The 14,927-nt window shown below is 38.3% G+C and overlaps 1 protein-coding gene and 1 pseudogene across 2 annotated transcripts in view; both read left to right on the top strand.

Annotated features, from left to right (window-relative positions):
- The window catches only part of SMYD3 (SET and MYND domain containing 3), a 663,795-nt gene that overhangs the window by 29,180 nt on the left and 619,688 nt on the right, over window positions 1-14,927 (top strand). The window lies entirely within an intron of this gene.
- Window positions 9,427-9,727, top strand: LOC134366343 (large ribosomal subunit protein uL29-like; annotated as a pseudogene).

Genomic DNA, 14,927 nt, shown 5'->3' with positions numbered 1-14,927 from the left:
GGAGAAGAATGATCTGCAGACATCCCCCCATCTCCTCTGTCTCCCTTTTTCCATCCATTAACCTCAAAGAGTTGCTGGGCTCTGCCCTAGATTTTAGAATCCTCTATACATGTTAGAGACTAAAAAAAGAAAAACCCAATGCCTACATTTTATAATTCTATACATAGAATTTAGTTTTGATGTTAATAATTGTTTAGTATCAACTTTTAAAGAGAGTCGTCAAGCCTCATTACTCCCGAATTTCTGTAGGAACTGTGTAAAACCAAATGTATCTCTTATCTGTTGGGGTGGGGGGGGACTTAGACTTCAATGTTTAGGTAAAAGCATCCTCATGTAGAATTAGAATATTTTGACTTCCATTCCAATTAATTTATTTAGGTGCTAACTATAATTAAGCATGTATTCGATTAAGGTAAATATAAGTCTTTGTAAGTTTGCTTACCAAAAGGTATGGTGAATTTAAATGGCCCTACAGATTTGTTTTGTTTTGTTTTGTTTTGCATAGTTTCATCTTTAGAGGTGGAGTGTTTGAAGAACATGGCTTAGGTGTGTGGCAGCAGTCAGCTTGCACAGATTTAGGCAACACAGGCAAATTTACTCAATCTCATGGGAACTCTGGACAACCACAGGTTTCCCTCGAGAGGCAGAGCCTCCGTCTCTAAATCTTACCCCACAGAGGGGCAGCACGTGGTCCAGAAGGTCTTCAGGCAGAATCTAAGACATGAATGGGTGAAACTCTGAAGGGATTGAGCCAGGTATGTTCATTTGCTTCTCCCAAACTCAACAATCAGATATGTCATAAATGGATTTTGGATTGTCAGTGCATAGGGTTTGTCTGCTGTGGGAGGGGGGCAATTTTAGTATATAGTAATGTTTTTCAAACTTATAAGGCCTATTAGAAAGTTAGTAATATTCCTAGTTAGAAGTGACTGAACTTGTAAAACAACAATTTTTAGAAAAATGGTTCTGAAATAAGCCTAGAGCAGTAATTTATAGAGCTGGTCATAAAATACTTTTTTCTCTGAAATAAACAGAATACTCATCAGTAAAAGCAATAATACATTTTTCCCAGTTTTAAAAAATGTATATAATGAAATAAATAATACCATAATCAGATTTACTCAAAATATATTCTGAACCCAAACTGCTAAAGTACTTGTTTGCAAGATGTAAAACCAGTTAGATTTAGTTTAGTAGTGTTCCTTATTGCCATAACTTAAGCCACGTAAGAACGTAAACTAAAAAGTTAAGAAACATACCAAATAAGGGAAAGAAAAAGATTCCTCAGAGAAGACCAATTGACCGGAAATGTCTTGCGTGATACTTTAACAATGATCCAGTTGTAGAAAGGATGGAAAATCTTTAAAGGGAACCGTGTCATTCTTTACATTCAATTAAACGTCAAGTCCTGTCAGCTATTCTCTCAAATACATCCTGAATTTCTACATTTCTATTTTCACTGCAGCCAACATCATCCAACTTAACACATGCACGCATACACACATGTCTGCATATATCCACATACATATATACATGCACATGTATGTGTGTGTTTTTAAAAGAAATGGTCCAACAAAACTGCATGTGCTGTATTTGGGTTTTAGAGAATTAAACTTAAAACAATGTTTTCTCTTCTGTCCCAGACTTTGGGATCATCTCTTGGGATTTATCTTAGAGCAGTAAGCAGGGAGCATTAAGACACATGGGAATGGATTAAACAAACAAACAAACAAACAAACAAACAAACAAATACACACAGGGATGGATACGTCATCAAAGAAAAGCGAACCCACCTTGTACAAGGTTCTCTGTTAGTTTTATCAAGTGTGGAGAAACCATGATTTTAGTTTTTAGGAGAGAAATGTCAGCTGTACGTCATGCATGGTGGTACTACATTTTTTTCCCTAACACACTTGGCTAATCTGTGGTATTTTTCCCCACCATGCCTGGAATTGGCCTCATAATCTTTCTTAATACCTTTCTCCTCCTAGTAGGCCATTATCATCTGATCATTGTTGGAATGTAATATGAAACCCACTTTAACTTATAAGTAAGGACCCTCAGCAGTCTCATATCTCCCAAGCTTCACTTACCAATTATTATTCTCAAATCTATCTCTCTCTGATGATAGTTACGATAGCTGGGAGAATCTCAAGCTCTAGATTCTCTTCTCTGTAGTGGGCAGCAGGTAAGATCTCTGGTCAGTTCTTTTAGCTTTAGCTGGGCTGCTTTCAGTCTGCCCTATACATGTGTAGTTTGGGGATCAAGCCAGAAATTTGGGTACAGTTTATATTTAGAATTTGGGCACATTCTCCCTCTGTGGGTCTCTCCTTTCTTGGTTTTTCCCCTTCAGTTTCTAACTTCTGTGCTTATCTCAAACTCTGGTTCTTCAAGCCAGTAAAACTGCAACTTTTATTCTAGTTTTAGCTGCCCTGCATAGTGCAGACTGGGGCCTGCTGTCAGAATGACGGTCATTCTACAATAACAACAACAAAGCTGGAAATTCACCCAGTGCCATTCCCTTCTTCCAAGACTTACCCCAATTCTACTACCCCCTGTTCTCCCCTTCTATAAGCTTCTCTCTGCTTTGGTTACTTTCCAGTGCCTTCAGGTAGTTTTTTTTATTTTGCCTACAGTTTATAGTTGCTTTCTGCAGGAGGGTTGAGCTATATAGGAGTTATTACCCATGACTTTTCGTTCGTTTTTTTTTTTTTTTTTTGAATTGTGGTGTAACTACTATACCATAAAATTCATTCCTTTAAAGTGTACGATTCAGTGGTTTTTAGTATATTCACAAAATTGTGCAACCATCACCACTCTCTCTCTCTCTCTCCCTTTTTTTTTTTGGCAGCTAGCTGGTACGGAGATTGAATCCTGGACCTTGGCATTATCAACACCACACTTTAACCAGCTGAGCAAACTGGCCAGCCCTACCATCACCAGTGTCTAATTCTAGAACATTTAAATCAACCCCAAAAGAAATTCTGTACCCATTAGCAGTTATTCTCTAACCCTCCCTGTTCCCTAGTCCCTGGCAACCAGTAGTCTACATTCTTTCTCTATGGATTTGCTTATTCTAGTTGTTCTATATAAATGGAGTTCTATAACAGTTAGCCTTTTGCGTCTGGCTTGTTTCACTTAGCATAATGTTTTCAAGGTGCATTCATGTGGTAGCATGTGTCAGTACTTTGTTCCTGTTTTTATAGCTGAATAATATTCCATATCATGGCTATTCCACATTTTGTTTATCCATTCATCAGTTGATGGGCATTTGAGTTATTTCTACCTTTGGCTTTTGTGAATAATGCTGCTATGGACATTTATGTGAAGTGTGTGTGTGTGTGTGTGTGTGTGTGTGTGTGTGTGTGTGTGTGTGTGTGTATAGAATTGTTTTCAATTGTTTCACTTGTTTTCAATTCTTGGGAATCCCTGAATTTTAAACCTCTGTCTATATTCCATATACCTCTCCTGAGCTGCAGACTCATATCTCCACTTACCTACTGGGCACCTCTTCTCGGGTGGCTCATGGACACCTAAAACTTAGTCTAAAATTCAGGTCATTATCATTTTCCTCAAACCCGTACCTCCTCGTTTCTTTTCTCAACTGTTCAATCTAGAAGCCTAGATACCATCTTCTTCTTCCCTCTCCATTATCCAGCATACCCAATCCTTACCACGTTCTCATGATTCCTTTTCATAAATAATTCTTAAATCTCCAACTTTGCTCCGTTCCCACTGCTGCTTCTGTACTTCAGCTCTCATGATCATCTCTTCCTTCATCACTGCACAGCCTCTTCACTGGTCTTCCTGCCTCCATTCCTGCTTCCTCCACTTCTTTTTTCCTACATCTAGAGTGATCTTTCTTAAAACAAAAATCTGATCATGTCACTCCCTTGCTTTCAACCTCTTCGGTAGTTTTCCATTGTTCTTAGGATAAATTACAAGGCAAATCTGCTGTCTGTTTACCTTTCCAGTTGCATCCATTGGCCCTCTTTGCCCCACCTCTGTACTCCAGCCAAATTGAATTACTTGCAGGTCCATAAGTGGTTCATGCTTTTTCTTGCCGCTGGCTTTCACACGTACTGTTCTTTTTGCCTCTTTCCTCCCCAGTCCTATACCTTTTGCCTGGCTGATTTCTACTTATCCTTCATGTTTCCACTTCCATCTCACTTCTTCCAGCAGCCTTCTTGTACCCTTGTTGTCTGGGTTAAGTGCTCTTGCTGGCTGCTTTCATAGCATCGTATATTCCTCTTATCGTAGCACACTTTGCATTATATTGGGATTTCTCATTCCTTTACCTGTGTCTTCTATCATACTGTGAACTTCATTTTCATTTTTTTTTTTTTTTTTTTTTGGCATCTGGCTGGTATGGGGATCTGAACCCCTGACCTTGGAGTTACAAGGCTGTGCTCTAACCAGTTGAGCTAAACTGGCCAGCCCCCACACACTGTGAACTTCATGTGGAAGTATGTCCATTTTTCTGTTAGAGGAATTCTTATCTCTTAGTGTAGGGACTGGCCTAGTTGAAATATTTAAATAAAGAAATGAATATAATATTGACAGGGATGTAGATTATTAGTTTAATCAATAAATATTTAGTAAATGCCCACTATGTGCTAAGAACTATGGGGAATACTGGGCAAGATGTAAGAGAATCAATGAAATGGTTGGAGTTGGTGATCATAATAAAAACATGACTTAATTAGAGGATTTTCTAACCACTCTATAAGTTTGCCTAGGACTTAGTGGTATTTATGAATTAAGTTCTTTTCAGCTCTGAATGTCTTTGAAATGTTTTAAATCACCCAGGGCATAGGAATTGAGAGATGAAGACAGATATGTGACTGTCTTTAAGCTGAGCAGTATTGCTGGTGCATAAGAAAGCATCTGAACTCAGTTATCTCATGGGGAATAACCATGCTATAATGAAAGGTTATGTTTGCTCATTGGACTTATCCTTTGCATACAGTTGTTTCTTTTGAAGACCAGCGTATGACTAACTCCTTTGCAAAGAAAGACAGTTTTTTGAATTTGGACTACAGCAGCTGGATTATCTTTGTGACTCCTTCTGCCTCTTTCCTCTTTTGTTCTTTTATGTGTTTTACTAGAGTTTCTGTCATTTACATTGAATAGGTCTGCTTTTTGCTACTATTTCTGTCTGGGCTCTCTGCCTTCTTTTGCCAACTCTGCATTGCGTGTACATGTGTATTTATTTCAGTCAAGAAGTATTTACTGAGCAGTGTTTCAGGTATGCTGCTAGGTATGGGTAATTAATTGTAGGAGGCATGAGAAGGGATAGGACAGGCCAGGGGAGAGCCCAAAGTGAGAAGAGATTAGGTTTGGGGACTGAGCCTAAGGGAGTGTTATGTGGTTAAAACTTAGAAAAGGAAGAGAGCCAGTGAGAGCCATACGGGAAGAATATAAGGAGATGGTCATAGCTGCCAGAAGAAGATAGAGTTTTAAGAAAGAGGAGGTGTTTATATCTTTTGGAGAAATCAAGTAACATGAGAATAAAAAGAGACTTCCATTTTGGATTTAAAATCTAAAGGCTATTGGTGATGTGCGGGGAAAAAATTTCATAGATTGATGGTGGGGGTTCCATGGGGGGCCTGGGGAAGTGGTCAGGTTTGGTAAAGATACAGGGGAAGTCTGAAAGCAGTGGGGAGACATTTTGAGAATTCATGCTGGCTGACTTCCTTTCTTGATATAGCATCAGGAGGCAAGCAGGTAAGGTTACAGTTATACATTTAAAGGGAACAGAAAAGTTTAGAAAACAAGAATGTCTTGCTTCTGTGGAAGTAACACTGGAGAAGTTGCTTTTGTGGAAGTAATGCTGGAGAAGCCATTTCATTCATTAGGCTATTATTTGTGAGTAGTTTCAGTTGCCCCCTTCCTCCCTACGTTCAGTTTAGGAAGCAATCCCAAATATCAATCATTTGCTCTATACTTTAATATATATCTCAAAGCTATGTGGACTCTTTTAAAAACTAATCAAAACCTTGTCATAACTAAAATAATTAACAATAATTCTTTAATAGCACTAAACATCCATTCAGCATTTAAATTTCTCCAATTGTCTATATTTTGTTTGTTCAAATCCAGATCCAAATAAAGACTACATTGCAATTGGTTGATTTTTTTTTAATTGATGTGAAATTTACATAACATAAAATTAACTATTTTAAAGTGAGGGACTCAGTGGCATTTAGTAAATTCACAATATTTTGTAACTACCACCTCATGATACTGGTTTTAACTCTGTTGATTCCTTCAGTATCTTTTGCTTTTCCTTTTTATTCATTGAAGAAATTGCTTTTCCCTCCAAATCTGGATTTTTTGATTGTGTGCCCAAACTATTTTTTAATATGTTCTTCTTTCCTTGGTAAATTACAAATTGATAGTTTGATCTAGGCTTGATCATTTTCAGGCTCTATATTTTATAAGAATGTTTCACAGGAGGTTTTGTGTTTTTTTAGACGGTGCATAATGTCTAGTAGTTTTGAAAAGGGGGACTGTCTTTTATATATATATATATGTCTCAGAGGTGACTTTATTTACTGTCTTCATTGTAGTCTGAACAACTGGTAAGTCTTGACATTACCTTGTAATTGAAAAGGCATTGTTTTTGCAGAATTATGCTTCTTCCCATCTTGCATTTCCGACTGAGGTCTTACGGCTGTGCCACTGGCAGTATCCCTAAATGTGCTTTCTTTCCCTTTCTCTTGATCCACTATATTCAGTCCACTAGCATGATCTGTTGGTTCTACCTCTCAGACATAATTCGCATACTTTTCTCTATCTCCGCTATTTACACTAATCCAAGTCATGTCATCTCTTGCCATGATAACTGAAGTAGCTTCCTAGTCTCAGTTTACATACTTGCCTTTTCTTAGCCATTTTTTTCCACAGTTGCCCACTGATTTTTTTTGGTGGTAAAACAGCTTGAAATTTGCAATTTTATTTTTAATTTTTTTGGTGGCTGGCTGGTGAACCCTTGACCTTGGTGTTATCAACAGTGTGCTCTAACCAACTGAGCTAACTGGCCACCCTATTTTACCCATTTTTAAGTGTGCAATTCATTGGCATTAATTGTCTTTACAATGTTGTGCAGCCATCACCATTCTGTTTCCAGAACTTTTTCTTCACCCCATACAGAAGCTCTGTAACCATTATGCAGTCACTCCCCTCTTTCCCCTCAAGCCCCTGGTGACCTCTGATCTATTTTCTGTCTCTAAGAATTTGCCTATTCTAGATATTTTATATAAGAGGACTTGTACTTTTGTCCTTTTGTGTCTGGTTTATTTTATTTAGCATAACGTTTGGCTATTGTGAATAATGCTGCTGTGAACATTCATGTATAAGTTTATGTGTGGACATATGTTTTCATTTCTCTTGGGTATATATATGTAGGACTAGATTTTCTGGATCATATAGTAATTCTATGTTTAATCATTTGAGGGACCGACAGTCTGTTTTCCAAAGTGGCTGTGCCATTTCCCACCAACAGTGCCTAAGGGTTCCAGGTTCTCTGCGTCCTCACCAATGTTTATCATCTGCCTTTTGATTAGAGTCATCCTAGGGGTTAGAATATATTTCTTTGTGGCTTTGATTTGCATTTCCCTGATGGCTAATGTCTCCCTTATTCTTGAAATACCTGCTTCTCTTGACTTGCACATAATGCCATACTTTCTTGATTTTCCTCTTACCTCACTGTCTAATTCTTAGTGTCTTTTGCTGACTCTGCCTCTTCTACCTGCCAGGTAAATAGGGAGTGCCTCAGGGTACAATCTTCTTGTCTCTCTGTGTTCATTTTTTAGGTGCGCTCATCCAGGGGTACGCATTTAAATGCTCTCTGTAGCAGAGGCAGTCATTCTAGGCCTCCATTTTCCTTGGCTTTGAGCTATGATGCAGTCAGACTCCTTTAGGAGGATCACCGATGACTGATTAGAATCTGTGGTTCTAAAACTGTGAGCAATTCGCTTATGGTACTCTGAGTATTGCTTTGAACTTTGAATGAGTGTGTATGTGGTCGGGATGGAGTGGAGAGGGAAGCTTTTGGACATATTTGGTGGCAACTGAAAATTTGGAGTATTCTTTTCCAGGGCACTTGGGAATTTTCTTACTTGCTGGGACCTCCTTACTGTACAGAAGAGCTGTTTCTCATCTGACCAGAGGAGGAGGGGCAGTTCTCACAGGCTGCTCAGACCCTGGCCTGGCCCCTTCCCTTCTGGGTGCAGACTATTCCTGGTTATGTGAGATTGTGGAGCATGTCTTCAGAACAGGATCCTCACTTTCTTATCCTTCTGGGTTAGGGATAGGTGGCAGGTAATAATAAGTAAGTTTGTGTGTTTAACCTGAAAGTGTTCCTTGTTGTTCTATGATATCAAAAGGTGAAGAACCTAAGACAGAAGTATTACTGGGTTTGTGCCCTCGTGATGACCCTGAGCCATCTTTTAAGACACTGCCTGTAAATTAATGGTTCTCAAATGTGTGTCTCCAGTTCTAACCTTTCCCCTGAACTCCAGGAAACAGTAAAACTATCCTGTAGTGCAATGAAATCCCGGAATAACTGCTGGCAACATGCCTACGCTTTAGTTTTTTCAAACGAAAAGATAAGGCCTTTAGTTTCCTAATCCACGCAATGGATTGAATGAATAAAAAGCCCACAAAAAACATAAGGGAAAACAAATTCCAAAAGAATTTAGTACAAAAAATTGTGATCTAAAGAGAAATCAAGTTAAAAATATGGTGTGCTTTGGAACAATTGGTGGTGAGGCAGAAAAGAGATCGCATTTAATTGTGGCACTAGGAACATGCTTTTTTGAGTAGCAGGAGTCGTACATTACAACTATAAAGAATGAAATGTAATCTTAATGTACTATTTGATCCTCTAGTGAGCAATGTTCTTTATTGGTTTTCACCTTCAGAATCATCCTTTAGACAAGTGCTTCTCCAAGTTTGTTCTCTGGACCAGCAGCATCAGCATCACCTGGGAACTTGCTAGAAATGCATAGCCTCTGGCCAAAACCCAGACCTGTGAATCAGACACTCGGTGGCAGGGGTGGGGTGGGGTGGGGTCCCTCAATCTGTTTTCTAATTAGTTCTCCAGATGATTCTGATGCTCATTATGGTTTAAGAGCCACTGCTATGGACAATGCATGGAAGACTTATTAAATTATGGTTACATCAAGGAATGTGAATTATAAACCTTAACAAAGTAAAAATAAAGTACAACTGATGGGTTGGGAGCAAATGTAGAAGAATGAGTACAGGTCTAATAGCCTTGTTTTGTGAAGGGGGAATAAAGATATTTTGTAGTTGGTAGAAAAAATAAAATTGGAAGTTTATCTTGAATGTAACCAACAGAAGAACTCAAATCGGTGAGATACATTAAGAGAGAGAGGGGCAGCAGCATCTTGGGCAGCCATGGCCAGGACTAAGGCTCGGAACCTTTGCAGCAAGGAGGAACTGCTGAAACAGCTGGACGACATGAAGGTGGAGCTGTCCCAGCTTCGTGTTGCCGAAGTGACAGGTGATGTGGCGTCCATCCATTGCCCATGTTCTTACCGTTGTTAACCAGACTTGGAAAGAAAACCTTAGGAAATTCTACGAGAGCAAGGAGTACAAGCCCCTGGATCTGAGGCCCAAGAAAACACATGCCATGCACTGCTGGCTCAACAAGTACGAGGAGAAGTTGAAGACCAAGAAGCAGCGGCAGAAGAAGTGACTCCAGAAGGACGTGGTCAAGGCCTGAGCATCACTGGGTCAATAAAACACAAAACTCGCAAAAAAAAAAAAAAAAAAAAAAAGGAAAGAAAAGAAAAAAAAATAAAAGAAGAGTTAGGGGGAGGAGTATTCATGAGAAGTGTAAGTTGGCTAAAGCATCATGTCCTAATGTTTAATACCTCATAGATATCTAAAGGGTATAAATGGAGAAATAGTGGTAAATGCATATTATGGAGAAATTTGTGAGAAACTGCCAGAGACCCCCAAAATGAAATGGTTAAATATGATTGCCTTTGGAGAGCAGGACAAGGAAGCCCTTTCATGCTGTTTGACTTTTTAACCATATGGTGTATATTGCTTTGATTAAAAATTTAAAAAACAAAATAAAATGTACTTCCAGCTATTGTAGATGCATATCCACTCATTAAATTTCATAAAGGGCTGTCTGTCACTTTTCTGGGTTCTTTTTCACAAGGTCAAAGCCTCCGATTATTGTAGTTACATATGGCATTGTCTGTATATGTTTGTAGGAATGTGGTATGTGTGTTTTTCTGAAGCCCTTTGTGGCTTGTGTTGGTTTGTATTCTTCCCATCTTTTTTAATAACTTAAATAACATGAGGAATAATTGGAAAGCTATGCTCATGTATTTTGCTTGACTGCTTACCTGCTGTTTATAGGATTATTGAGGGCCTAATACATCACAAGTGACACCTTTAGGTTTTTATTCCCCAAGATTGGGCTGAATGTTTTCCACTTTCTATATTTGAGTTGTGCTTCCTGCTAATTAGCTTTTAAAGGCTAATGAGATTAGTAGCCAAATTTGGTATCTGTGCAGTTCTTAACCTAGTTGAGTTAAGGAATGGTCTTTCTACATTTTTATAGAACTTTCTTTCAAATTTAAAGATCTATTTATAGATAAGAGATAAAGTGTTTTAATCTTAATCAGGGCATCCCTGATGAGCCCAAAATGAAATCCAAGTGGAACAATAAGCAAAGCACCAGTGCATAATTGCTAGCTGAAGCTTTAATCCTCTCATGAAATATTTATCTATGCTTTATGTCACATTAATTTTTATATCTTTTTCATTGGAAAGTATATTTTGTTAGCTTGTTTATTATGGTTAAAGACGAAGGGTAAATGCATTTTTATTTTTAAATAATGTTTTAAAATTGGTCAACCACTTAAAAAAATAATTTTATCTAAGAATAATTTAAAAATTACAGAAAAGTTGGAACTCTGCATAGAACTATCGTATGCCCTTTGTCCAAATTTAGCAAATTTTAATGTTTGCTGCATTGGCTTTATCATATTTATTTATTTTCTCTCTATGTACACACACACACACACACACACACACACAAATTGTTTATTTTTTTGAACCATTTGAAAGTAGGCTGCATGTATAATAACCTAATACTTTAATGTATGTTTCCTAAGGACAAGGATATTCTATTCTCTTCTGTATCTACTGAACACTTAATCAAATCCAGAAAATTTAACATTCTCAAAATACTTTTTATCTGCATTCCATATTTCCAGTTTTGTCAATTGTTCCAATAATGTCCTTTGCTTCATTTTTTTCTTCTGGTCCAAGATTCAGTCTAGGATTACGTATTATATGTAGTTGTCATATCTTTTTAGTCTCCATTAATTTGGAATAGTTCCTCAGCCTTTCTTAGTGTTTTATGACATCAGTATTTTTATGATGTTAATATTTTTGCAGAATGCAAGCCTGTTGTTTTATAGAATGTTTCTAAATTAGGGTTTGTCTGATGTTTTCTCATGATTAGACTTGGATTTTTCATCCCCAGTCAGAGTACTACATGAATGATCTTGTGTTTCTCTCAGGGCATCACATCAGTAGGCACATGGTGTCTGTCTGTTCCTTACTGGTGAAGTTTTAATCACCTGGTCAAGTACTTCCTGGGCTGGGTAGTTACTGTTTTTCCCCTTGCAACTAATAAGCCAATCCGTGGGGAGACACTTTGAGACCATATGTATTCCTCATCATTTTTTTTCCTTCATAGAGTTAGTATCTATTTTTGATAGGTTCTTGCCTGAACCAATAGTTCTTGTGTTGGTTGCCAAATATGATTTTCCAACTCCTCCACTCTCTCTCTGTTTATTTCCTTATTCTCTTGTGAAGAAGAGTCCCACCTTCTCCCCTGTTTATTTATGTATCTATTATCAGTTTGGACTCATGGATTCCTATTTTATTCAGTGGGTTATAATCCATTATTGTTCTTATTAATTTTGATGCTAAAGCTGTCACAGATTTCACTCATGGGAGTCCCTTCCAGCTGGCTCCTGTATCTGTCGATCTGCCCCCATAATTTTTCGGAACACTTTCTTACTCTCTGACGTGATAAGTGTTCCAGGCTTATGTTGTACTTTCCCTCCTTAGCCTGGAATCAGCTGTTTGAAAAATCCCTTTAGCTTCTATTGATATGTTAACACCCAACCCTGGACTACTAGATAATGAGATTTACAGTAATTGTAAGGCTTTTTCTGACCAAGGGTAATTTTGGGAAGAGGAAGACAGCCCAGAATGAAGAAGCAGTTGGTGAGATCTTCCCTGTTTGGCAGGTGTGTTAGGTGACGGTGGTGATGGTGGAAAGTAGGTGTCCAACAGCAGAGAGGCCACTCTAGTGAGTGGGCAAGGAAAGTGGCTTAATATGGCAATACTTCTTGTTCTTTGTGGCATGTGCTTGTAACGCTGGGGGATCCAGAATTTTCCTTTGGCTCTTGATGGAATGTAGCAGTGCTGAATGGGTCAGTAGGTAGGCAGTGGCCTGGGTTTAGCATGAAAAGGCTACTGTGTGTAATGACTTAATGACTGAAGGCAAAATGACTATGGACCCCAGTGGTAGTGCTAGCACAGTGTCTCAGAAGGCTGTTTTGCAGGGGTATAGGAGTAGAGAGAGGGACTGACTACAAAGGGGTGGCACAGGGCATTTGGGGGTTCATGGAACTGTTCTGTATCTGTGCATTTGCAAAAGATCATTAAATTGTATATCCAAAAGTGAATTTAATTGTAATTTTTAACAAAGGCATATTTGGTTCTTTTAGTCAAGCTAAACAAGAGCCATCTTGAAGTATATGAACCCAGTTCTGTCAAATGATCTTGTCTCTCTTGTCCTGAATAATAGAATGATATAACTTCCCATTTTTTTATTGATAGATTTTTTTTTCAGTACTTCTTCCAAACTTTTGAACTTCCTTCATTAATTTATGTTTTATTATCAGCACTGATTCCCTCTGCCGTAGCAGGAGTTGCTAGCAGTGTATTTGGCACAGTTCTAAAAGTAGATGTTACGTTTTGGTCATCTACTGACGGCAGTTCATAGTTACTCCTACAAGTGCCTTACTACCAGATTTATGAATTAGTCTATTTTTCCTGAAACAATTCAAGTTGCTAGATATAGAATCAACGTTATTTGGTAGACTAGCATCTCCTTCCGTATCTGTTGCGTCTGATGAAACAGCTTTTGATAAGAAACCATCAGCTGGTGTTTAGGCATCTTTCTGTCTTTTCCACGTTACCATCTTGAAGTATAGCAGCATCTAGAAAACAAATTAAGAGGTTTAACTGAGATACTTTTATTTTATTCATGTTTTATTCCTGCAATTTATGCTCCTCAATTTCAAGGAGTTTATTTCTTAAAGCCAGAAGATATGTACTAAATGACAATCTCAAGTCCCTCAAATCAAGCTAAAAAAAGATTAAATAACAAAACTATCTTTTTTCTTTGCTTTAACATACAGAACCAAGGAAGACATTACTAATAATAAACATTCACAGATCCGTAGGGGAAAAAAGGCTATACAGGACCAGTTGTACCTAGTGACTAACAATTTAGTGATATGTCCAATCTAATTTTCACACAATGAGCTGGAAAAATAGAGATCAGAGGATACTTTTTGGCCCCAAGACTGCTTCCTCAGCCACCGTCCTGAAGTCATGCAAACTGTTGTTTAACCAGACACCATCTTGGAGAGGAGGGGCTGGTCCCTCCATGTGGGTGCTGGAGCCATATATTTTAGACTTCTTGGAAACTTATGCTCTTAAGTATCTTTTTTTCCTCATGTATATTTAACCTTTTTCTCTCTTCTGACTCTTTCCTTCCTTCCTTCATTCTCATGAGCTTTTCTTAAATATGCTGCACAGTATTGTCTCCATCAAAAACAGAACAAAAAAACAGCACCCTCTTCCTTAGCTCACACTCCTAATACTGTGCTGTCTCCTTCACAATCAGATTTTCAAAAGCTTTGTTTCCAGTTGAAGACTTCGCTTCAGTTTCCTTTGCAGGCTTATCCTCCCCTGGCTTCCACAGTTTAGATTTTAGACCTGAGTGCCTGTTCCTAGGCCATCTTTTTGGTCCATACTCTTCCTCTGCTTATCTCATATGTGGTTACAATCACTTATGTCCTAGAGAATCCGCTAATTATATTTTCAGTCTAAACAAATCTTTCTTTTGAGTTGCATACCCTTATGTTCAATTTGATATTTCATCTTGGATACCTGAGGTGCTTGAAATCCGACACGTTTAAAACACTATTGTCAACTCCCTTCTTAAATTTGCTTTTCCTGCCACTTTCTTCATTTCAGTAATTGGTACCACCATTTTGCCCTTGTGAGAAACCTGGGAGGCACCCTTGATATCTTCTCTCCCTCTCCCTGCCTCATCAGCCTGGTCATCAGCAAATCCTACTGATGTCAGCAATGAAATGCTTTTCACATATATGTGTACGTATCTCAGTATCTCCACTGTCATCACCCTAGTCCAAACCATCACACCAGAATCTCTTGCCTAGATTTCTGTAGTGGTCTCCTATCTTGTCACCTGGTATCCATTCTTGTTCTCCCTCTTAGCTGTTATTCCTAGTTTAGGGCTTAAAGTCCTTTCCATGTGTACACGTTCCTCCCTGCCTTATCTTTAACCACTCCGTGACCGTTTCCTTTTCTTGACCGTCATTCTGATCAGTTAACAAGTGCAGTTAATTTTACTTCCCATATTACTAAGTTTTTCTTACATTCTCCTTTCCATGCCTACTCCCACTGTCAAAGTTCAGGCCCATAATAGGTGGTTTTGCTACCCCCTGATTGATTGATTCCTTCCTCCCATCCTTCCTTCCTTCCTTCCTTCTTCTCAATTAAAGTTTATTCTGTTGCTTTGTTTATCAGCAAATTGTAGAGCA

This window comes from Cynocephalus volans, chromosome 18 (genome assembly GCF_027409185.1).
Source record: "Cynocephalus volans isolate mCynVol1 chromosome 18, mCynVol1.pri, whole genome shotgun sequence".
Classification (NCBI taxonomy): domain Eukaryota; kingdom Metazoa; phylum Chordata; class Mammalia; order Dermoptera; family Cynocephalidae; genus Cynocephalus; species Cynocephalus volans.
The sequence above is the reverse complement of the archived record's forward strand: the minus strand, read 5'-3'. Positions and strand labels throughout refer to the sequence as shown.